This window comes from Gavialis gangeticus, unplaced genomic scaffold, assembly GCF_001723915.1.
Source record: "Gavialis gangeticus isolate Ggan-Ray unplaced genomic scaffold, GavGan_comp1, whole genome shotgun sequence".
Lineage (NCBI taxonomy): Eukaryota > Metazoa > Chordata > Crocodylia > Gavialidae > Gavialis > Gavialis gangeticus.
Genome location: NW_017729032.1, coordinates 85,905,702 through 85,929,516, shown reverse-complemented (window position 1 = coordinate 85,929,516; position 23,815 = coordinate 85,905,702). Strand labels below are relative to the sequence as shown.

The 23,815-nt window shown below is 38.9% G+C and overlaps 1 long non-coding RNA gene across 1 annotated transcript; it reads right to left on the bottom strand.

Moving 5' to 3' along the window:
• Positions 1-636: 636 nt before the first annotated feature.
• Positions 637-16,066, bottom strand: LOC109303453. Its single transcript, XR_002099123.1, has 3 exons — positions 15,913-16,066; positions 9,909-9,910; positions 637-648 (listed from the first exon to the last, which is right to left on the bottom strand). It is a non-coding gene; the product is annotated as an uncharacterized LOC109303453 (long non-coding RNA).
• Between the last annotated feature and the right edge of the window lie 7,749 nt (positions 16,067-23,815).

Genomic DNA, 23,815 nt, shown 5'->3' with positions numbered 1-23,815 from the left:
GCAGGCACATCTTAGTGCCCTGTGACAGTGACCCACAAAGAGAGATGATGATGGAGGTTTTTCATTCTGCTTTATGGAAGCTAAGGATATGTAATAGGATAAATCAAACATTTTGAATTCTTAGAGTATTTCTCGAGAAAAAAATCTATGTCTAATGCATCATTAAGGGAACTTAGCTAAATCATACTAACACCTGTAGCAACTGGCAAATATTATATGGCTAATATGTCTGCAACATATTTTTCAATCTGACTAGACCCACTCATAGAGGAGTTGATTGAGGGTGACATTTGGTAGGAGAGATATTTAGACAAAGTTCATATTCTCTCTAACAAAATATTTTTAAGTGTCCTGTCCCTAACCATTCCAGTATGTTTTCTTTATTTGCAGAAGTTTTCTTTAATTGCATTACCTATAAAAATTCTAGGGCAGAAGAAGCAAGTTTGGTGGTGTTGCGCATTTTGTATCCTAGTTCTTAATTACTAAAATTTACAGGCCTCCTTTATATTAAGATTGTTTTAATCTGCCAAAATTACCTATAGATTTTTTTCCTATTGGTGCAATCATATTTTCATTTACTCTTAAGTCCTTTCACACTGCAAAGGATTGTATTTGTAGGTAGCTGTAGATGCTCACACAGTATAGTTTCTGGAAAATGTATAAGGTTTGAATATATTAATCTCACTGGAAAACATTTTAAGTAAATAAATAAATGTATGTCACATTTGGGACTCTTCAAATCATGCTGTACACCTGCAGACTGCACAGATGAACTCATTTGGTACTCAAAGGTCATATTTTATTCAATACACTTTACTGCGCACCAGGTACAATGTCAACATGTTTCACTACTTTATTCAAATAGGGTTTCACAGAATATCACAGTAAACTATAACTTGGTCAGAAAATACCTGGGGTAAAAATGTAGAAAAGGCTTAGGTTTTCTAACCCATCTCAACATTGACAAGGTAGTTCTAGTTTTAATGGAGCTATCTGGATATCCATATTGCAAAACCATGGGATGCCTCGTTTTAATAGCAGAACCTATTGTTTCAATGCAACATTCTTAAAATGTGATACATTTTCCTGAATGACAGATTTTTAAAGGCAGTAATGTAAATGTCAATTCTTTTGGATTGGTTGGTACCAATCCCATATTTCCTAATAATACTAAAATTGAAACAGAAAATACTTTTTATTCTTGGTTTTAATATCTCTCTTTCATAGTGTAGCTCAGAATTTCACCATAGCATGGTCTATAAACAGTATGAGATGATACAGAAAAATATTAATAGACTACTTCTGTCAAAAGCTCCTTTTTCTATAATGTATTATGTGTATTAGGCTAAGTTTTAGCGTGGAAAAAGGAAACAAGGATTCTGTAAAAGACAAGATCATTCTGACTTACATAAACAACAATGCTGAGAATTGTGGCCACATACATTTTTTTTTCCTGCGAGCGTCACTGCTTTTCCCAGGACAAACCACGTGAATATAGATTATCAGGATTTATCTCCCAGAGCAGAAATGGCTGCTCCAGGAGGAAAATAACCTGAGTGCAATCACAGTTAAATCACTACCAGGAGAGTTTTCCCTAGAAAAGCAAATATCTGTCCATCTTACCCTTCTTAAAGAAGCCACAGCACAGTCCTTCAGCATTGCAGGATGCTTTGTTCCTCACCCCAGCCCCACTCAGAGATAAGTGTGTTGCTCAGGCTGGACTCTCAGCTGAACAGGGAGCAAAATATGCTCATTTCACTGTTCCACCCTATGCTTCAGGGAGACACAACCTGACTCTGAGCAATGTAGGTCAGCCAATCGGGAATGCCCTGTACACTGCTGCCATCTGTCAGCAGGCAGACTGAGGGAACCTGAAGAGCATACCAAGATATATGCACAGGGTCCCCATGGCTGTACAGAATCAGCACTGCAAGATGTCTGCTCTCCAAGGGCTCAGAACTCAAATGTATGTTCAGGAATCTCAAAGCAATTTGTTCTAGGGGTGCACCAATAAAGATTTTCTTGGCCTATACCAATAGTCAATTATTAAACAGCCATATATGCTGATACCAATCTGATAACTGCTTTACAGGAATGCAGCCAGGCAGTGCAGAGAGTAGCTCCTTACAGGCGGGTAGAGGAGCATAGATGTGCAGATCGAGGCCCCCATGGTGCAAAAGGGAGTGGGGCAGGTACAGGGGCTGGGAATGCTGCCCAACCAGGGCAATGAATGGGACCTGGGGCTGGGCTGGGGTGGGGAGCAGGACAGAGCTGCAGGCAGCTCATCCAGGGAATCAGTGTCCTAGGGTGCTTAAAAATGGTGGCAGGGGTGCTTGAACTAAAGCTTGTCAAATTAACTTTAGTTCAGGTGCCACCATAATCAATTTAGAACATGGGGATGCGTTTAACTAAAGCAGAGTTGAGTGGGATTAGGGTGGATGTGGGCTTCCCTCTGTGGGCTTGGGGCACTCTGGCCTGCTGCCATTCACTGCCCTGTCTGGACAACACCCCCAGCCCCAGTCCCTACTCTTGCCCTGCTCCCTCCCTCACTGTGGGGTGGATTTGAACTGGTTTGGCTTTGCTGACTTGGTTGATGCTCTCTCTCACACACAAACACTAAAGTTTTTCCACTGAAATGTCATCAATACAATTAAAAATGCTTATTTATATTAACTGAGAAATTTAAACATGAAGGTTTGACACTGAAAGAGAAATGGTCGTAGAATTGTACCAGATCCTAAGGTAATCTACATTTATATAGCACAATTTGCTAGGTAGAAGAATGGAGAAGCAGTAGCTGCTGCTTCATTTTGTTTTGATTTCCATCCATCATCTCAGTAGTTGATTAATAGGGATAAATGATGCCATTTCATTCATTTGGGTTTTTTGGTCTCATAGTCATATAGCTTTAGACCACACCTCTCTGGCTTTTGCCTATCGTACCAAGACTCTTACATAATCTCCAATCTAAGCATTAGGTAGGCTTGGAAATACCTCACCTTAGTGATCAGATGACCTAAAGTGTATTCTGTCTGGCATGGTTGTATGCAGCAGTTTATTTTGTACCCTATTAACTGAAGAAGGAACTACAGAGAGCCAAGCAAAAATTCCCCCATGGGCTGTGGCTAGTGGCTTCCATCCTCCCATTTGTTTGTATAGTTCCATGTAAAGAGGTTATTTATTTGAGCTTTGTAAGAAAATACAGATGAGGGAATTTCACCTGTGATTATCATCATCATTATTTTCTTGGCCTTTCCTACACTTTCGGATTTCCCTCCATATAGTGCATTTGTGCCAGAGCTATTTATCACATACACCCTCCACTCAAAAATGTTTTGGATTAGTTGCTCTTTAAATTTTGCAAAGTTTGACTTGAAGTGTCAGACATAGTTAAAAATAAATAATGAAACGAGGGAAAATAATAGAGAACTTTAATATTATAAATATTTCTACAAAGTAGGAAAGATAAAACTTAATATATGAAGAATTGAAAGTTACCTGCTCAGAACTGCAGGACTATTGACTGTGGAAAAGAAACCAAGTTAGATGAAGGTTATATTTAATTAAGAGGATCCAGATGGTATTGCCGAGGTGTTATTTTTACACATCACAAACTGTCTAACTAATGACTTAGTTTCACTTGTAACACAATAAACTATGGTCATGTCAAATCATTTCTTATTAGTTGCATCAAAATAAGCAAGACTTGTGTCCAGGAGGGAGATGAATAAATGAATGCTTGAAGTTCTGGACACAATTTGACTGTACAAATGGAAGTAACCATAGTGGACCATTCACCTGTAAAAAGATAGCTAGTGGGTACCTTTTAAGATTTTGAGCAAGCTTCTTTATAGTGAAATGTTCTGGAAGCATTTCTTTCTAAAAACTGTACTCTAACAATATTTAAACAACAACTTTTCAGCAAATGTTGCATAAAATGGTATTGTTAAAAGAAAAAAATAATCAAGTACATTTATGTTTAATACCAGAAAATATACTTCAGGTAAAGTAATACTTTTTTTTTTACTATTTGTTTTGCATTGTATTAAAAAAAATATTCCCCAGTTACAAAATGTCTATTTTCTAAACATAAAAATTGAGATTTTTTTTGTAAGTATCATACCATGATGGCACAATGTTACTGCAATCAAAATATATTTCCCAAAAGGTACATTTTGTTTTTCTATCATAAGGGAACCTGGATTTCAAACTTAAAAAGAAACAGATACCTTAATGTTCCAGAAAAAAATATGCCTTAGCTTAGCTGAACCAGAACATAGGTGAAACTCTATGCGCTGAGTTATGCAGGAGGTCAGACCAGGTTATCAGAACAGTCCCTGGTAGCCTTGAAGTCAGGTAATCTGTGAAATATCCATTCACATCTTGGTCCTGCAAATATTCATGCACAAGCTTATCATTAACCATGTGGATGGCCCAGGTTGATTCAACAGCTTGCTTAATAATAAATATGCATCTTACAGGATGCCAAGAGATGAATGCATCAAGAAACCCTTCTAGGTTTCTTCTTAAAGAAAACAAACTAAACAACTGCTTACAGCTTGTTTAGAAGTCTCCTGAAGCTGAGGAATATTTTTTATTGACTTAAATGGGCCTTGGGTTAGATTTGTTTAATAGATGGGCTTTAAGGTACTTACATATAAGCACCCATAATAGAAAACTACCCCGTCTCCTCCTGAATGTTTTACAGAAGAATATTACATATTATCCTGAATTTCAGTGCTCTGCACAAAACTGCATTATGTCACATACAAATACATATTTTTCAAAGGATTTCATTAAGGCTGAACACTCAACATTTTGTAAAAAGGTATATCTAACACAAGTACTTATGGTTCAAAAAGAAAATATTGAAGTTCAAGGAAAATCCATGAAAATAATCCAGAAGTTAGAAAACATAAATGTGAGGCTAATGGAACTAAACTTATTGTGCTTGTCAGAGAGACAGCTGAAAGGTGATTTTATTACTTTCCATAAGTACTTATATATAGTGAAAAAGTTTCATAATGCAAGGATTTTTAAGCTTTCTGACAAGAGCATAACAAAATCAAGAGGCTTGTAATTGATATTAGGCAAATTAACTCACAATTCCCTAGAAGTAAATCTGATTAAGCACTGGAATGATGTACCTATGTAAGTGTTGGATTTGGTCTTCCTTGGGGTTTTTAAAGTGAGACTGAATATCTTTCTAGATATATACTTCGATCCAGCATTTAGGAGAAATTGTTGTTAGGGAAGCTTGTGAGGGTATTTTTTAGTCTGGGAACTGTAGATTGAATTCCTGAATTTATCCATGATCTTCATGGGTCCTGAGAAAGAGTTACTTGAATTGTCTTCAACATTATCTTAATTCAGAACTTCAGCTATTATTATAATAATTATGATAAAAGCTCATACTTAAAGGCTTGATCTGATCACCTGTTTTTGTCAAGAAGGGATTTTTCCCTTAATACATACATAATTTGATTTCTGAATTTTCTCCATTTTTCTCTGAAGCCTCAAAGATTGCCACAATTAAAAGAAGAACACTAGAAGGGAGAGGTAAATGCACTATGTACAATTTTCTCTGTTAATCAGCTGTTGCATCTTGCTTGCATGCTTATAGTTACACCAATTGCCAGATTTACATCTGATTTGGGGTTGGGAAGGTGTTTTCCTCAAGTCAGATTAGCAGGGACCTTTTCATTTAGTTAGATTTTAAAGCTTTCTTATCTCCTACAAAATAAAGCCTAGTTTGCCCATTGACATAATTGGATTTATGTCACATCCTATGTCATTATATACATAATCTATACCATTAGATATGTAACAGCTGCAAAACTTACCTGGCTGCAAGCTGAGTGGGTGCTCTGTGCTTAAGAGCTCTGCAAAAAAAAAAGGGGGGGGGGCAGCAAAACTTTGCAGAGGGTGCATAAGCCCTACCAGACAGGATGGTATGCATGCAGTGCATGATGCATGCTTCTTATTGGCATATTGAAATCGTGATCAGCACAAGACCTGGGAAGGCTCGAACCAACAAAGTCAGATATCTACAGAGGGAAACCCTATTTGTGGGTGGGTGTGCCAGAAGAGATAGGCAGACCCTGAGAAGGAGTGAGCTACAACAAAGGAGCTGGAATATAAAATAATATAAAATATTCCTTTATGCTGTTTAAAATTATAAAAAATGTACCCCTCCTTAAATTTAATTTAAAGAATAGTTCTTATTATTTTTTCCCCATTTACAATAATTCCTACAACAAGATTGGCAGTGCCACCCACCTACCCACCCCAATAGCTCATGCTGCCATATTTGAAGAACAAAAGCTAATACACAGATTGCTTAACAACCTGTACAAACTGTGCACAAACTGTCCTATAAACTAGATAAAATTAGAGCATTTGTTCACTAGTCCTCAAGACTGTCTGTTTTCTTTTCTCTGACATATGGCTGTCTTCCAGTTCTCTTAATTTTCAGTGCTAGTGGGACATTGTCACTGAAGGTGACATGTGGCATGTGTCACAATTATACCCCTGAGATGCAACAGATGTTCCAATAAAAATCCTTCATATCTTTTCAGTTTATTTTTTCAGAATTCCTGGATGTTATATTTTGAAGCAGATTTAATACATCCAATTCTTATTGATTACGTGGGAATTAGATGCCTGAATACCTTTACTAATCTGCCCCTTGCCCAAACTGAATAAGAACAAAAATAAGAACAAAACAACTGTCTTTTCATGGGTCAGGCTATATAGGTCCATCAAGTCCAGTTTCCTGCCTCATACTGTGGCAGAGAGAGGATGCTGAGGGAGAAAGTGACTAGGAGAGGTTCAGAATATTACACTCCCTGCTCATTTCACATTACAGCTTCCAGCATACAACAATCAATATGCTCAGACTTCATCTGAAACTTACTGTAATATAGGTAAAGAGAACTTATGTACTAAAAAAAATCAGAAATAATATATTCAGAGGAAATTTATTTCTTTATTTAACTAGCAAAGGGCTACACTTTCAAAAGTCATAAAGGCATTCAGTGGGGTCAGATGTTACAAGACTTGGGCTCCTATATGGGCATGCAGATAGGAAATGAATTCTCTTATAAATCCAGTCATTTAGGTACCTGAAAAGAAACAGCTTATTAAACTTTTTTGAAAATTTGGCCCTAACTATGTAATACATTATATTATTATATAGCCATGCTATTTTAGTAAATTGTAATAAATATTGTTATGTTATAAATTATAATATTTATGTTACAGCTGAAAAAAGTAGCATAATTTCAATATTGCCCTGTGAATAGATACTGGATGCCTAGTATCCTGTTAAAAATATTTGTAGATAAAACTCACAACCTCTCAAAAATTCCTTCCCTTTGATATCCAAAAACTAAAAAAAATACATTTGAAATATTTAGGATGACAGTAAATGGTGGCAGTCAGAGAGAACCATCTCTGAATAAAATTCTTCAACTAATTCACCAAGAACTGCTATATGATCACATTTTTTTAAATACAAAAAAGCAAACTATAAACAAGACAAGAAGAAACGGGACCATGAGCACTACTGAAATTGGTCATTAAGAACAGAGAGGGTAGCAAATGTAAATGTAAAAAATTAGCTACCTAGGCAAGGTCGAATCCTGTGTAATGTAGTTAACCAAAAGAAGTTCTCAGTTTGCAGCTGCTGAGCAATGAATGCTCCTGTCAGATTTCTGGCTAGACTCTGTAACCCTTGCCAATGTGCTTTTCCTGCAAGAAAACCTCTAGTTTCTATGGTATGTTGTGTTTAAATGAGAAAATAGTGTTCAGCCTCTGCAAGCATCTCTGTGACAGGACTCACTGAGGTAGAGATTCTATTCTGGTTCTTCATTCAAATTATGATGCTAATTTGTCTATATATTATGTAGGGGTTTTTTATTCAATGAGTCTGGTGCATCTATGCTCAACAGAAAGATTTCCTGTAAGTTTCAAAGGGGTAAAAGCAGAACTGTGTAGAACAGGGGTGACAAACTCATCTGGCACCTTGGACTGGATGAGGATTGCTGGGCCAGTCTGCGGGCCGGACTAGTATTTACCCCTGTGCAGCACCTGTGGCTCTGGGTCCAGCTGTCCTGTTGCATACAGCATGCAGCATGTGCCAGCCCTAGGGCTCACTGTGCACAGGGCGTGTGGGAATGGCATAGGGCCTCATACCAGCCCATTTTGCCACGTGTGATGGCTAGAAAATGGTATTTAGAGGTTTGCTTTTGGGAATTGGCTTTCAGATATGCATTAGAGCAGTGGTCCAGGGGAACAACAAGGGTTAACTGTTTTCAAAAAACCTGTTTGTGACAAAGTTTCCTTCAAGGCCTACTGTGTCTGGAACCAGCAGACACCATGTCTGAGGCCAACAGAGGAGTGGGCATACACAGGCTGGGAAATTAAAGATATACCACACTGTTCCATAACATGAAATAAAGGACTCTGCTGCGGTGGCCAGGTCACAGTGACCCGCTGCAGAACCCTTGGGATTTCTGGTTTTGGTTCTGGTTTTGATCACAAGAAAATGTGAATTTTGGGTTATTTTTTTAAATCCAAAAATTTGGGATAATTTTTTTTATCAGAGAAAACCAGGATCCCTGGTCATGAATCACATGCTGCCTACAGTGCTCTGCTGGACCAGTCCTGTGAGCTGACTCCAGCATGGCCCCAAATCTAGCTTAAAGGGCCAAGCCAGCTGGGTGCCTATGCAGCACATAGGGCTAGGGCCAGTGATCGGGTTGGTCCATTGACTCAGGTCTGAATCATATGTTTCCACAGGACAGATCCTGTTTAATACCCCTGTTATAAAATGTATTGACGGATCATATATGAAAATGATGCAGTAGACCATATAAACCTATCTCCCTATTTATGGTAGGAGATGAATTGGAATTAAGAAGGATTTAAGTGGTACTTAAACCTTGCAATAATGCTCTGACTACTGATAATTTTGAATCATAATGAACAGTTATTATTTTCACAGAGCAAACAGAACAAAATTAAAAATTCCCTCAGAAAAAGAAAATCCAGGCTTGAAAGTATATTTTTAATAGGGTGAAATACCCTGTCTCATTTAAATCAGCAGCTAAACTCTCTCTCACTTCGGTGGGCCTGAGATTTACCCCACAATCTTGTGTGTTTAGTAGTTTATTTAAATTTCTATGATTTTGGTAAATGTTTCCCATTTTTTTGCTTTTAGGTAGTTGAAGTAACTGATACGCTCTGTTAAATGCTTTTATTTTCTTCTCTAGCAAATGTAATCCCTTCTCTGAGTAATGAAATTGATTTTACTTTTTGGGAATGGGAGAAATAGTAGAGATTCAACCACATATAGATAAAATGAACCATTTTGATCAAAGTTTTCAAATCATCCATTTAAGACCCAAGGCAAGTGCTCAACTGGTGTAAACCAATGTAATTCCACTGAAGTAAATCTACATGTACTGATTTACACCAGCTAGGGATTGGTTCCACAAAATCTTGATGACTATCATGCAGAAATACTCCCCTTCCCTAAAAATCCCTCTGAAAGAGTTGCAAATTGCCTTAAGATTAAATCAGGATGAAAAGCTCAAAAGTTATGAGCATATTTTCTTAAACTAGAAGTAGTTCAAATTGTCCATATTCACTTCCCTTTATTTTATTATCCTAAATATTCTAGTTAAGAAGTTTACTAAAAAGAATTTAAAAAATCATGTTTTAAGCAAACATAAAGAATTTCCAAAGCCTTTGTGAACATCTAACACACATCTTAGAAATCTAATTCTAAGACTTGATTGCCTGAATGGGGAACAGAGACTATTTAATCTGGTCCATTCATATAATTAGCAATAGCTCATGATTTTAACATTTCAAATATTGAAAAAGTGAATCTGTTTATGAACAGCTGTGATTCTTGTGAACAAAAACCCCTCACCTACATTTTCAGGGAACAATTTCAAATAAAATAGGTAAAATCATGTCTGGCCGGAGAAAATTCCTAAGTAGCAAATATGTGAAATTAATCACATAAATCATCTGCTAAGAGTTACTAACTCAAGGCAACCTACAAAATGCTCAGAGTGCCTTAGAAATTGATATTTGCCAGGCCAGGATTGGAAAGGAACGAGTTATGTTAATTCATTTTCAGCATTAATAGTTTTATAGGCATGGTGAGCTGTACAAGATGATGAAGTTTAGTTTGTTGAGGAGCCAATGTTACTTTTGCACTTGGGATGCAGGTTTGGGGTCCAGGTGCTAGCAGAAACCCACAGATTTCCCTTCTCAAACAAAGAAGAAACCTAAAGAAATCTAAATACAAAAATCATTTCTAGTTTTGACCATGAGACACATGGCAAGATAATGAGAAGCTGTAATTTTATTACTCATAAAACATAATTAAGAGTAGTTAGTTACTAGCAGGCAACATAATACACAACACTTCACAAAGGGTCAGACTTTCAAGAGGGTTTCAGTCTGACCTCTGCGTGCGTGTCTGTGTGCGTGTGCATGTGTGTGCGTCTGTGCATATGTATGCAAATCACTTTAGTGTGCAGACTTCAGGGCCTCTCACTTCTGTACCCTAATATTGTATTGATAGCCTAAATACTTCTTATACCTAACAATGAAGCCTCTACCAAAATACCTGTGCAAACTATACCCTCAAATAATAGTTGTTAAACTAGATGAATGCACACAGACACTTATTCTTTGCATAAATGAGTGATAGTAGGTGAGGCTTTGAGCTGCACTGGGGAAAAAGATCTTTTGAACCACATACGCTTTCTCTTAATTCTGTTTGGCTGAAAATGGTGAAATGGTCTCTGAGACAATTTAGGCAGCCAAAACCAAGCCCTGCAGAATTACTGTAGAAGTTTCTGCTGTGACTATGTCCCCAACCAAAACCATTCTGTGATAGTTGCCTCATGCCACTGAATTCTGTGGCTTACCTAATAAAACTGTACTGTTCCCTATGTGTTGTTTAACTGTGCTTAAGATAGCAGCTCAAGGATGAATCAGGGATTTTGAAAAGGTGGGTGCAAATGGTGTGGTGCAATATCACATACAACACAACACCTTTTTCACCACTCTCATATTCATCAGGTCTACTATAGGTCACTTTTGGAACTACTGCAGCCTAGCCAGTCATTACCTGTATTTGTGCATAAAGTTATTATGTCCCAAGTGTAGGATGCTGTATTGATCGCTATTGAATTTAATTTGATTTATTTTAGACTATTTCTCTAAGTTACCTCAGTCATTATAAATCCTGTCCCCACTATTCAGAGTATCTGGAACTCCACCTAACTAGGTGCTAGTTGCAAATATGCTAAGCATGAATTCAGTCCCATAAGTTAATTAATTCCTGAAGATATTAAAGAATACCAGACCCAGCATAGAACACTACATTACTATACTTTCAAAATACTACACATTTTTTAAATGTGTTCTCCATAAATAGTAAATACTATGCACCTTGTAAAACCCTATGTTTTAATATATTGAAAGATGAACATTGTTGTGGAGGAAAAAATACATACATATAGATGAGCTCTAAGTCTTCTTAAAGGCACAGGTCTTCCCTGTATTCTGTGCCACTTCTTTCACCAGTACTTGTTCTCTAATTTATTTTCCTTTTAGCTAAACTATTTTATATTTCTACAAGCTCAGAAGTCTCCTACACCAAGATATATACATATATATCCTATCTATACTACCACTGCTGCCTTATCAAAATCTGGCCCACAAGGGGGGGGATGACACCCCTTTAATACACAACAGCATACTATATTCAAATCCTGATAATCACAGCCAACTGAGTTGCCTCATGAGTTCATGAAGAGCAAGTGATCCTTCTGGGACTCTTATCTAAAAACTACAATGAAAATAATAGATTCAGAGCAAATAGTCCCTGAAAGATCTTAATGTCATGGTATTATCACACAGCCTTGTTTGAAATGTATCTATTAGTAGTTCATGAATGAGTGGTATGCCAGCTCAGGAATTTTGAAATCAGGCCTTTTGCATGTGAGTGCTTAACTGTAGGCACTGGAATTACTGGAAAAAGGCCCCCAGTGAATGTATTACTTTTATTCTTATGAGATATTTAATAAGTTTATGAACATAGTTTTAGACCAAGCTTTTATTGCCTCTGTATGTTACCCTGAAAAAAGGGAAAGGGAGCTGAAGCTGACTTATACCATGTTGCCAAAGATTAATACTGAGTTGTAGTCCTCTGCTGTACACTTTTTTTTCTAACACTAACAACAAATCTTACAGCAAATAAGTAAAATCAATAGTCTAACATTAGGAGGAGGAACAAACCTGACGCTGTGTCAGCATGTCTGTAAAATAATAAAAAAATGTTATGTTTGTAAGTGTATGTTGAAAATACAAACTGCAATTAGAGATGACATCTTGGTGTAGGAGAATTCTGGGCTTGAAGAAATATAAAATAGTTTAGCTGAAGGGAAGGGAAATTAGAGAACATATTGGGGAAAAAAGCTCACAGAATACAGGGGAGAGGGACTGAAGATCATAAAAAATGAGTGGAAATGGAAACAATATATATGTATAAGAAAAGGAACAAACATTAACTAGAATAGCAGCTACACAGGAGGTCAAGAGGATATAAGTGCAAACACAAAATCAAGCATGCAGAAATGTACCACTAAAGCAGATTTATCTTTGCAGAGCAGCTGCAGTAAAGCCGAAGTATTATAATGAAGATTTCAGTCCTCTCTGGCAAACACAGCAGCTTTACTTGTATAGGACAGTGGTAGCAATAAAGGAAAAAGACAGAAAATAGAAAGCAGGTGGGTATCAATAATATTGCCTGGGTGACATTAAATAGGCAAATGATAAATAATAAAACTTTATACAGAATATTCTCAGTTTGAAACTAGAGATGGTCAAAAACCACAGAGAATAAATGAAGACACTTCCTTAGCCTGACAAAGGGTATTTAAACCTGAAAGCTTGCTAAGAAAAATTTTCCAACTATTTGAGTTGGTTTAATAAAAGATACCAGATTTACCCAAAGAAGCTTGTCTGCCATAGAGAGTAACAATATTCTTTGTGACTCTGATGTCTTTACTGGAGTTCCAAACTAAGCAGTAGCAAGTATTTTGTGGTCCCTGGCAGATGTTACTGTTAACACATAATTAACCAGTTACTCATGTCTTAAGTGGAACCCAACCACATGTTAATGCAATTAATGGTGCAATAAAAGAAGGAATAAGCCACAAATTTATTGCACACATTTTGTGCAATAGTTTTGCAGCTAATTCCCATTGTAGCAGAAACTGAACTAATGTAGCTGATGTTAACACAGAGTGTAATAATTGTGAAATGTAACCGTGTTAGTCTTGTCCTGTAAGCAACTTGAAAACTCTGTTTTGTATCCTTCTGCTTGGCATAAGTGAATGAACCCTGCATAGCCTTTATGTACGAATGTGTGTAAAAGGTGAATGGTGAGAGAAAGGCATAGAGACGGGAGAAGAAGATTTAACTGTTTATGTAAGCAACAGGATGCCAAATGTAAGTTACCAGTCAGTAAACTAATTTAAGGACGGCTGAAGAATCCCTTTGAGGCCAAGACAGAACAGGAGATAACAAGGAGGAGAGAGGCACACATCCTGCCAGATGGGCAGCAAGGACACTCCAGGGCTGAGATAAGAAGAGGATGAATGAGAAATGACTGCAACAACAGAAGCTGGGTATGGAAAAACCCCAAAGCACTGAAACAAAGGATGCCAATCCCTATAAAAGAAGACTTTGAAAATGCCAAGTTGGGTGAGTCTCTCTCTCTACTGCTGTTTTGTTGGAGCACAGATGCGTCTGTTCACACCGTTCCGAGCTGCTGGCTCCAAGCTGCTATCACCAAGATCTTTCTCCAGCTGCTATCTTCTAACATCATCATCTACTTAATAAGTCAGGGTTGGCCACCCCGTGCTGATATTGAGCAACTATTGCTGGTAATTATATCTAATGTATGTGCATGAATGGAATGGTTGTTTTGTATATGGGTGTGTTTGTATGAATGTCATGTCCAAACCTCTAATTCATGCAATCAATAAACATGGCATTTTGCCTTATCACCCTTTATAAGGTCTCGCTCATGATTTGAGCAGTTGGCAATTTATGTAACACCATCAGACCAGTGCAATCCCAGGGCTGGGAGTACCAAGAGTGCCAGTCTGCTGATTGTCAATCTCCATCTTGAAGGGCTGCCATGAATTCCCAGTTTTGGAACCACCAGTCAGCTGCTTGATGCTCCCAGTTCTTGGAGCATGCTGGAGCCTTGAAGGCATCTGGTGCATTCCAAGAGTTGGAAGGAAGTCCTGAAGGGCACAGGTGGAGCCCTTCAAGATTCCAGTGGGCTCCCAAGGTTGGGAGCACTGATCAGCTGACTGGTGCTCCTGGTAATAGGTATATTTTCTGGGGCAGGAGGAGCCCAGGATCCAGCAATAAGACATGAAACTCACCAGCCCCTGACAGACATTTGCTTAAAGGTGCAATTTGGATCTGATCCCCAATACCACAATTGCAACTCCTTCCATGAGAGTCTGGCAAGACATGAGGAGCAATTGTTGGGATCAGGGATCATATCCCATTGTGCCATTAAATGAATGTCCATCAGTGGCCTTTGAGCTTCAACTCCTTTATGCATTCTGAATAGTTGGAAATCTCAGAGCAAATTGATGACTGTTTTTTAGTAATTCCAGAAAAATGTTGATTGACATGGAAAACACGTAGAGTGTAATGAGCTTTTATAAGTCCTGAATAAAGGCAGCAGGGGGACACTTTAATTGTGCACTGATCAGAGGTGGACACAAAGTATTCCATCAAATCAGGTTTCAATTATTTCTTAAGCCTGTCAAAAGGAAGGTCACGTTGGATTAGTATTTTGCATTTTTGTCAAAATGTATCATAAGACATTTTGACAATATATTAAAATATTTAATGCCTTCTACAAAACTGATCATGTCAGTAGTGTTGATCAGATCCTATTTTGAACTATAACTCTGTAAAGATAAGTGGTGCAGAAATAAAATGAAAATGTAACTATGAAAATCATAATTAAAAAAAACCCCCAAGTCTTAAAACAGATCTGGGGCTCTGTGGATGACTGAGTTTAGTCCCTTGCTATGACAGACCACTGGATCATTCAGTAATTTACCATCCTTCATCTTGAAACTAGTTATATTACTTGCTCTCACTATTCCAACTGAAAGCTGTTCCAACCTTCATTGTCCAGTAGCTAGAAATATTCTAATTTCCAGGCAAAAATTTATTCATGGCCAGTTTCTAGTAATTTGTTCTTGTGTCATCATTTTTCCCCTCTACTATTCTCTCTCCTGGATTTTAGGATGGCCACCGTTGGTTTCAGGTTGTTTCACTGTTAAAAGAGCTGAACAAATTCTCTCTTGTTAGTATTTGTATTACAAATTAAATCTTATTTTACCTTCCCATGTATAGGTGATACTTTTGTATTTGTGGAATGACAGTTGGCACTGTCCAGATTCCATTATTTGTACCCATGGTGGAATAGAATCACCCCCATCTCTACACCTACTGAAAGCACAATGGTGGTGGTCCCTCATCTTTTACCCAGTTGCTTAGGCAGCTTGCCCGGAGAGCAAAAGACTCCAGAGTAAGTTTAAACCTGCATCTTGTACATCTTATTAAAGTTCTCTAACTACCAAAGCATGAGCAAGACAAGGATCGAAGTGCTTTCAAGCCCTGCTCTTGAAGCTGGCATTGCACCTTATATTTACTGTTAGGGTAGTCTGTCATATTATATGCTTTAAAGTTGCACCTGTTTATAAAGTGGTGAATTATAGTATTGTTTAAAGTTTTATTTTATATTCAGTCTAATGTTCTGTATAGGCTCATTGTTATCTGAACTTTTCATTTTGCTGGTGTTTGCAATACCAGCTGGCCTTGTTTCTTGCAAGCAGCTTACGGCCTTGAGTTTGCTCGCATGATATTTCTTTCCCTTTTCTATCACTGAGAAATTTTTCTAACACAACATAGTAATAGTTTTATTACTAGTTCAAATTAACTGAACTTGGCACTAACCAGCTGAATCAGAGGGATGAAATGATTGGATATGTTAATGAAAGGTGATAAAGGAGTCCAATGGACAATGCTTAAAGTAAGACACTGGAAAAAGGTCAAATTAAGAGGTGTGCTTGTGATTGGTTGAACAAAGGAATATTCTGAGAGGATAAATTATGGGCAATATCCTGACTGCAGAGAGACCAATCTGAAAGCAAGGAGTCATCAAAGGAGTCAAGTTAAAGAAAAGCATAAAAGGGGGAGTGAGAAAATCATCGTCATCATCATGATTTTCATCATGAATCCAGCTTTCAACACCTGCCTGGATCAGCCCAGCCAACAACATACCCTTTGCTTCAGGAACTGAACGGCCATCTTTTCTGTGAAGCAAAGTAACATCTGGGATTGGGTGAGATCATTGTATTAAGTGATTTTCTGTCTCTGAATATAGAAACTGCTAAGATAATACTTGTTGTACTAATAAAGTTAGACTCTGATTTTAGGACACTTGAGTTGTCTGTGTTCATATTTCACGTTCCATTTAAGGGTTCATTGTGTTTTAACAATTCCTAAGCACTATCTGCTGGTCAGTGGTGTGAACATTTATTACTCAGTAAATAAACAGTCCTGGACTAGCCTGGGCCCTATTCATTTCCATAACTTTGAGCCCCTCCATTCTGGACTAGCATCCATCTCACTGAGTAACACTGCCTCGTCATGCTTGCTTTTTCCTGCTCCCATGTTCTTTTCCTGGCTGCCAATGAGCCAGCTTTAAGAGGACATCTGGAGAGGAGACCTGTTAATGCTGAATCCATGACCTATTGATTAGATCAATGGCTCTCAACCTTTTTCACACTGGGATCCATTAGCATAATTATCAGCTTGCTGCAACCCGCAACCCCCTGGCCCTGACCCACACAACCTCTCTCTCTCCCCCTCTCTCCCATCCTCTGGCTGCTGCATCCAGCCCTCTCCCTCCCTCTCTGGCTCCTGGGGCTGCTTTCAAAATGCTGCATGCTCACCACAGCCCCAGCTATGTGTGAGCTCCATGCAGGCTGTCAGCATTGCAGCCTGCATGGGAAAACTGTGCGATTCCCTGGGACCTCCCTGTAACCCTTTACTGTGTTCTTGCGACCCACTTTTGGGTCATGACCCACAGGTTGAGAAATGCTGGACTAGAGTACATTTCTGGGAAGCAGGAGGTTCAGGATTAAACCCCTTTTGGGTGAGGGGAGCCTAGAGCCTAGGGTTCCTCCTGGCCAAGTATTCTAACAACTTGGCATGTAAGCCAAAAGTTAGGAGGGTCATCCTCCTTTCGGTGACAAACACCCTTTACTCAAAACTTTTCTGTAACTAAAGCTCTAGGATTTACAAAGTATTACAGATATGTCTAGACAGTTCTTCCCCCAAGCACACATGCAGCCATCTTCAGTAGGCTGCACTATAACTGCACAGCTTGGAGGAATCCAAACTATGCAGAAGTGCCAAAAATTATTGTTATGGAGCTATGTTAAGTACCACTTAGGCATGTGGAGTTAAAATAGGATTCAGCACTGCATACCTATTGCAGATGCTTTAATGGAACAGCCCTATAAAATACATTAGGAAATAACAGCATGCGATTTTCAAAGACATGCATAAAAGAATAGGGAAAGTAATTGCAGTTTTAGAATTCTCTGGGATGATTCTAAAATGTATAAAGAAAAAGCCTACTCTCTAATGAATGTATGGGCCAGATTCAGTAAACCACTCCCTGTGCTTTATGCTGCTCTAGGGACACAAGGTAGCCAGAAATGTAAGGTTCTAGTTAAGGTAGATTTACACTGTCTTTGTATTACTGGATGCTCAATTCTACATGGGTTTACATGTGTTTTCCAGAGGCACAACAAATACAAAACATTTTCTAATCTTGAAGATAATTTTCAAATATTTTATTGCTAATGTGGGGTAGCTAAAGGATATACACAGGGGCAGATCCATGAAGGAGGTCATGGTGGTATGGTTACACTCCCTTTGATTGCCTTGTCCAGTCCTGCCAATCATAGATGTATAAGGCCCAAAATTACTAGAGCTGGACTGCCTCCCCCCTTTAGAGCCAGGTGGGAAACTCATGGCACCTGACATGTCCTGGCCCTGGAGGCCAAGAGCCCAATCCTGATGGGATGCACTCCCCCCTCCCCCTCGCCCCCAGCTTTCAAAACCCAAGATCCACTGTTGGATGTAGAGTTGAGTTAAAGAAGCATTTTTTAATTAGCAGTCTATAACCCCCCCTTTATTGTTTATTTTATTCTTTATTCTCAATTTCAATACCTTCCTTGTTCACTGTTTTCATAGATAAATTAAAACCAGTTAGACTCCTTCCATTGACTTTAAGAAAAGCATTAGCGTTTTCTTTAGCTGATAAAGTTTGTAATGGAAATACTGTAATATAGCATCTTCAATTAGGTGCACAAGAAGCACAAAAAGTGGATGTACCTTTATAATCAATCTGAAATTGATGCTGCTTTTTGGTCACCATAAGTTATCCAGTCACAGAAGAAAAAAGAAAACCATGTGATAAATGTAACTCATCAGTGTTGTTAGACTCTGTGTGGTAAACAATCTGTAGACTGAGATTTATTTCCTGCAAAAGTTTGTAAGTAGCTGAATTTTAGAAGTTCACAATTTTTGCACGCAATTTACAGACAGAGGGGAGGTAAAATTCTATGAGTAAATTATTTGTTAAGTTGTAGGTGATAGTATAGAGAAAATGAACATTTTTTTCATAAAATTGGCAAGCTGTGCAAGCAGTCCATCAGATACTTCTCCTAAAAATAATGTTTATTATGTATATAAGGATTTATACATTCAACTATGGTATAAGCTTTGTAGTACAGAGTCTTATTCTCATTCTATGGATTAGTTGCATCTGTAGGCCTTGCTGAAGTTTGGATTAATACCACAATAATAACACAATCATTAATAATAATAATCACAATGGATTAATACCACAGTCATATACAAATCACACAGAGACCCAGCTGACCAAAGTAGACTTTACTGGGTGCATCTACATGAGATGCCCATTGTGCAGTTGTTAGTGCACAGTCATTTAGTACTTGCATAAACAAATACTAAATGACTGTGCAGTAACTGGTGTTACTGCACATTAGTGCACCAGCACAATGACCCTACTGTGTAATGCTTACTGTGCATTAGTACTTTATTACTGTGGTTTAGCTCTTTACTACTACACATAGGAGGAAAAGCCCCTCATTTTGGATTCAGCTACAAACATGTATTGTTTTTTAAAGATAACTTCTTATCCAAGTATCTTAATTCTTGCACTGCTTTCTCAGCGTTCATAATAAAGCATATATCTGAGTACCTAACAGTATGTTAACATTACAGCATACTACTGCTAGCTTACATGAACATGGATACTGGTTAGTCATTTTTGCCTCCATAGGTTCCATTGCAAAGCCACATGCACACACATACACGTACATGTGTGCATACATAAAGCCATACTCTATGATACCATGTGTACACTAACACTGCAGATACACTTGTCTGGTGCTGTGGCTGTATCCCAGGCTCCTTAATACCAGAGCATCTCTGGGAATTGGTTTCTTACATATGGGACAAGGTTGTGTCTAACTTATTTCCTTATATTGAAATACATTTTCAGTCACTTGCAGTAGTGGGGAAGAGTGAATGGAACAGGTTACCAGAGAAATGTGGACATTGTGACTTTTACCCCCAGGCAAATATGAACTCAACCCAATCCACACAATATCTTTGAGAACAATATCTTTACCAGTCATAATCCCCAGATCCCTTTTCTGTTATGATAAAGTCTTTTCTAGGAGATAGCTGTGTATCGGTTTCCCTGTGGGTTATCCCTGACTTGGTCATTTAAAAATTTACCTAGAGCAATATGAGTCCAAGTGTGCAAACTGCTCCATCTCCACAGGTTGTTCCTGGGACCCTACTCATTACTTTACCATGGTCTCCCTTGGTACTTTCACTGGGGGGTCCTTATCTCCATTCCTCTGATCTAAAGATCAGCCTTGTTTCTTGGAGTCTCTGAGAAAATTGAGTATTTGGGGAGTTTCTTTCAAAATCATGACCTATCCTATTCTTGCACTACAGGTTAACCAGAACTTTGGTATGGTCCTTTGACCAGCTACGATCATGCTGGGTGGTAGATACCTTTCTACTGAACAAAGATGAGCTAACCTATGAAGAACCTGGAGTAGGCCTCATGAATAGAGACCTACCCATATCAAGGAGACAGGCAGCCAATTGTGTGGGTAGATAACAGGGCCAGTTACCATGTTCATGGGCTTATTGCAGCCCCTGACCCCATGCCTCTGATTGTCCAAGGGGCCTCAGTGGCGTCTGCCCTTTTCCGCTGATTGGCTGAGAGGGCTGTCTGTCATACAGCCCTGCCCATCACCGCTGATCGGTGGAGATAAGCAGAACCATGTGATAGGCAGCCCTCTCAGGCAATCAGTGGTGAGGGGTGGGAGCAGCAGATATCTTGGCTGGTCCCCTTCATGCCATCAGCCTTGTCACCCACAGTAGGATGCACAGTCAGGCAACAGTGGCCATGAGGACCACTGGCTTCCACTGCAGAGCCAGTATTTTATTTTTAGTAAGGATTTTTTCCTCCACAGATTTTGTGGAAAAAACCCAATTTCTTGATTTCTGCAAAATTATGAGTTGAGTAGGTCCATAGTTATGAAAGGAATGGCTAAATGCCAAGTATGTATATACATTAAGACAGAATTTCAGGTACAAAAAAGTCAAGAGAGAAGCAAGCAGAAACAAAGGGGCAAAACAAAGAGGTACTGGGAATCATGGGAATAGCAGGGGAGGACTATATTATCATGAGCCCAGATACCTGTGTTTTTTTTCTTGTTTACTACTACAAAAAAAGTGGTTATGAACACAGTTCATAGTTTAGCATGCATTTTGCCTACCATCCTCAGACAAGTATTCTGGCATGGATTCATTACACCCCTAAGCATGAACTTAAAGGTTGCCAGTATGGATAATAGAGGAGTTTGGAAAACAATAAATGGCAAGCCTGCAGGGAAGGCATATTTTAAGACAGCGTTCCACAGTGATGGTGACACCAATTCCAAATAACTTTGCCATTAACTTAAGTGCTGCATCATTCCCATTATTCAGTGATCCTGCTGATGACAGTGGAATTCTCCTCTTTAAAATCTCAGCACATCAGAATAGTCAGCCTTTGATCATTTACAGTTACATGAGTTTAACCAATATACATTTTTTTTGGGTAGGTCTTAATTTAATTACAATATTTTCTCCTGTTTTATTAATTAACAAAATCATTGTTACATTACACTGTGACATGCATTTTAATTTTCTCACACCGAAAGTAATTTTATTATCTCCTTGCATAACTAGTTTAGCTTGGTTTTAGATAATTCATTCAGTTGCTTCTTTAACTAAATGTGTATATGCATGCTGCACTAAATTATGCCACTTGCATGATCAGGAGGCAGGAGGACAGGCCTTACGGGGAGAGGCTACGGGACATGAACCTGTTCAGCCTCCACAAGAGAAGGCTGAGGGGGGATCTAGTGGCCTGTTACAAACTAGTCAGAGGGGACCAGCAGGCACTGGGGGAGTCCCTGTTTCCCCAAGCACTACCAGGAGTGACTAGAAATAATGGTCACAGGCTGGCAGAGGGTAGATTCAGACTAGACATCAGGAGGCGCTACTTCACTGTCAGAGCAGCTAGGATCTGGAACCAACTTCCAAGAGAAGTGGTGCTGGATCCTACCCTAGGGGTCTTTAAGAGGAGGCTAGACAGACACCTTGCTGGGGTCGTTTGACCCCAGTACCTTTTCCTGCCATGGCAGGGGGTCGGACTTGATCTGCTCAGGTCCCTTCTGACCCTACTAACTATGAAACTATGTATTACCTAGATTCTCCAGCACTTAGGGCAAGGTGCCTATTCTTTAGATGAGCAAATGGACCCTGTAGGAAAGTTCAAGATAGGCCTTTAGCATCCCAAGAGAGAGAAAGAGTGCAGAGATTTCAAATATGCTAGAAGAGTTTCAGAATCCCTGTTGGTACTCTGTGGGTGTGTCCACATAAGATGTTACGTCGCCATAACAATGAGCTATATTAGTGTAGCTCATTGCTATGGCAACATAGCATCAGTGGGCATGAACAGTGATGCTGATGCTACTGCACAGTAGTAACAAGCTACTGCACAGTAGCTCATTGCTACTGTGTAGTAGCGTGGGAAAAAACCTGTGCAGCATAGGGACCACACAGTAACACTGATTGCTGAGCAGTCATTTAATCCTTGCTTAAGGAAGTACTAAATCACTACACAGTAACAACTGTGCAGTCTGGCACATATGTAGATGCACCCAGTATGGAGAAAATGAAGCAGTGTGCCAAGTCTTGATTCAGAAAGCCTGGAGTATGCAAATAAAGGCACTGGGAAGTGCTGAAACCTCAGGCTATCCATTACACATTTTATTTATAGGCATCTTACAACACCAAGTTCTACTTCTGAGATCACCACAGGCTAAGTTTGAGGATAAGTAATTCAGAATAAGTGATGGTGGTGATGACAGTGGTACTATTTCCATATGTTGTCCAGCAGGCTAGTTGTCAGATGTGGGATGTGGGAGACGTAGCCCCTTGTAACCTGGGAGAATGGGAACCTGAACTTTCAGTTCCCAGTGCAAGATTTTTCTGTGGGTTTTTATTGTTGTTGTTTTTAACCAATGATGGCCGCATGTAAAATGCATAGACAAGAACCAGTACTTTCCAGGGGAGAACACAAGGCTCCTTTCTCACCATCTGGACCCAAGAATCTTTTCCCAGTGTCTTCCTAATGGGCTAGTTTCAAGAAGTGGGGTGGTGAGTATATACTCCCAGCAATATCCTAGTGGCTGTCTCTTGTGAAATGAGAGGTCTGGCTTCTGTGTTCTTTAAAATGATGTGGGCTTGAAACCCAGGTTTCCCACTCACTCAATAAATACTGTACCCAAAAGGCTAATGGGGAAAAGGTTACTAGCAGCAGCAGTTCAGCACAGAATTCAGTGCTTTCAGTTTGAGTTAACTGTTGTTTTGTCTGCTTAACAGCATGATCTCTGTTTGGGACTTAATTCCCTGCTACTGCCTGGAAATATCTTGAATAATTGTGAACCGTAAGGTTTAGCCCTTAAAGTGTGTGCTTCAGGTTACTTTTGCTTATGCACAAGCATCTAAGCATACCTAAGGACCTTTACAATCTGAAATAAAGGTGTCAAGTGGATTTAGATGCATAATACTTTAAAGGTATTTGTGCTAGGACAATTTGAATGGCACTTAGGACTTACGGATCTAAATCCTGCCAAAATCCAAATAAGCCCCTAATGGCTCTTAGAGCACAAAGCAACATACAAGAACAAATGCATTGCCAGGTGCATGGTGCACAAATGAGGGTATTTGAACATGTGCTTCAATCTATCATGATACCCAAGAAAGTCCCAATGAAGACAATGATAGAAGTAATTTGCTGTGTTTAGACTGCAGTCAGTCAGAAGGCAAAGCAGAGTAGCCACCGTCACAGTGAGCCCCACTGCCAAAGCCAGCCCAATCCATGCTGCCCATATTTGACCTTGAAAAGTGAAAGTCTGGTCGAATAGCTATTGAATCGAATACCGGAAGTCAAATATTAATAGAGCGAGTCGAATATTAGCAGTGCAGGTTGAATATTCGACAAGGGTTG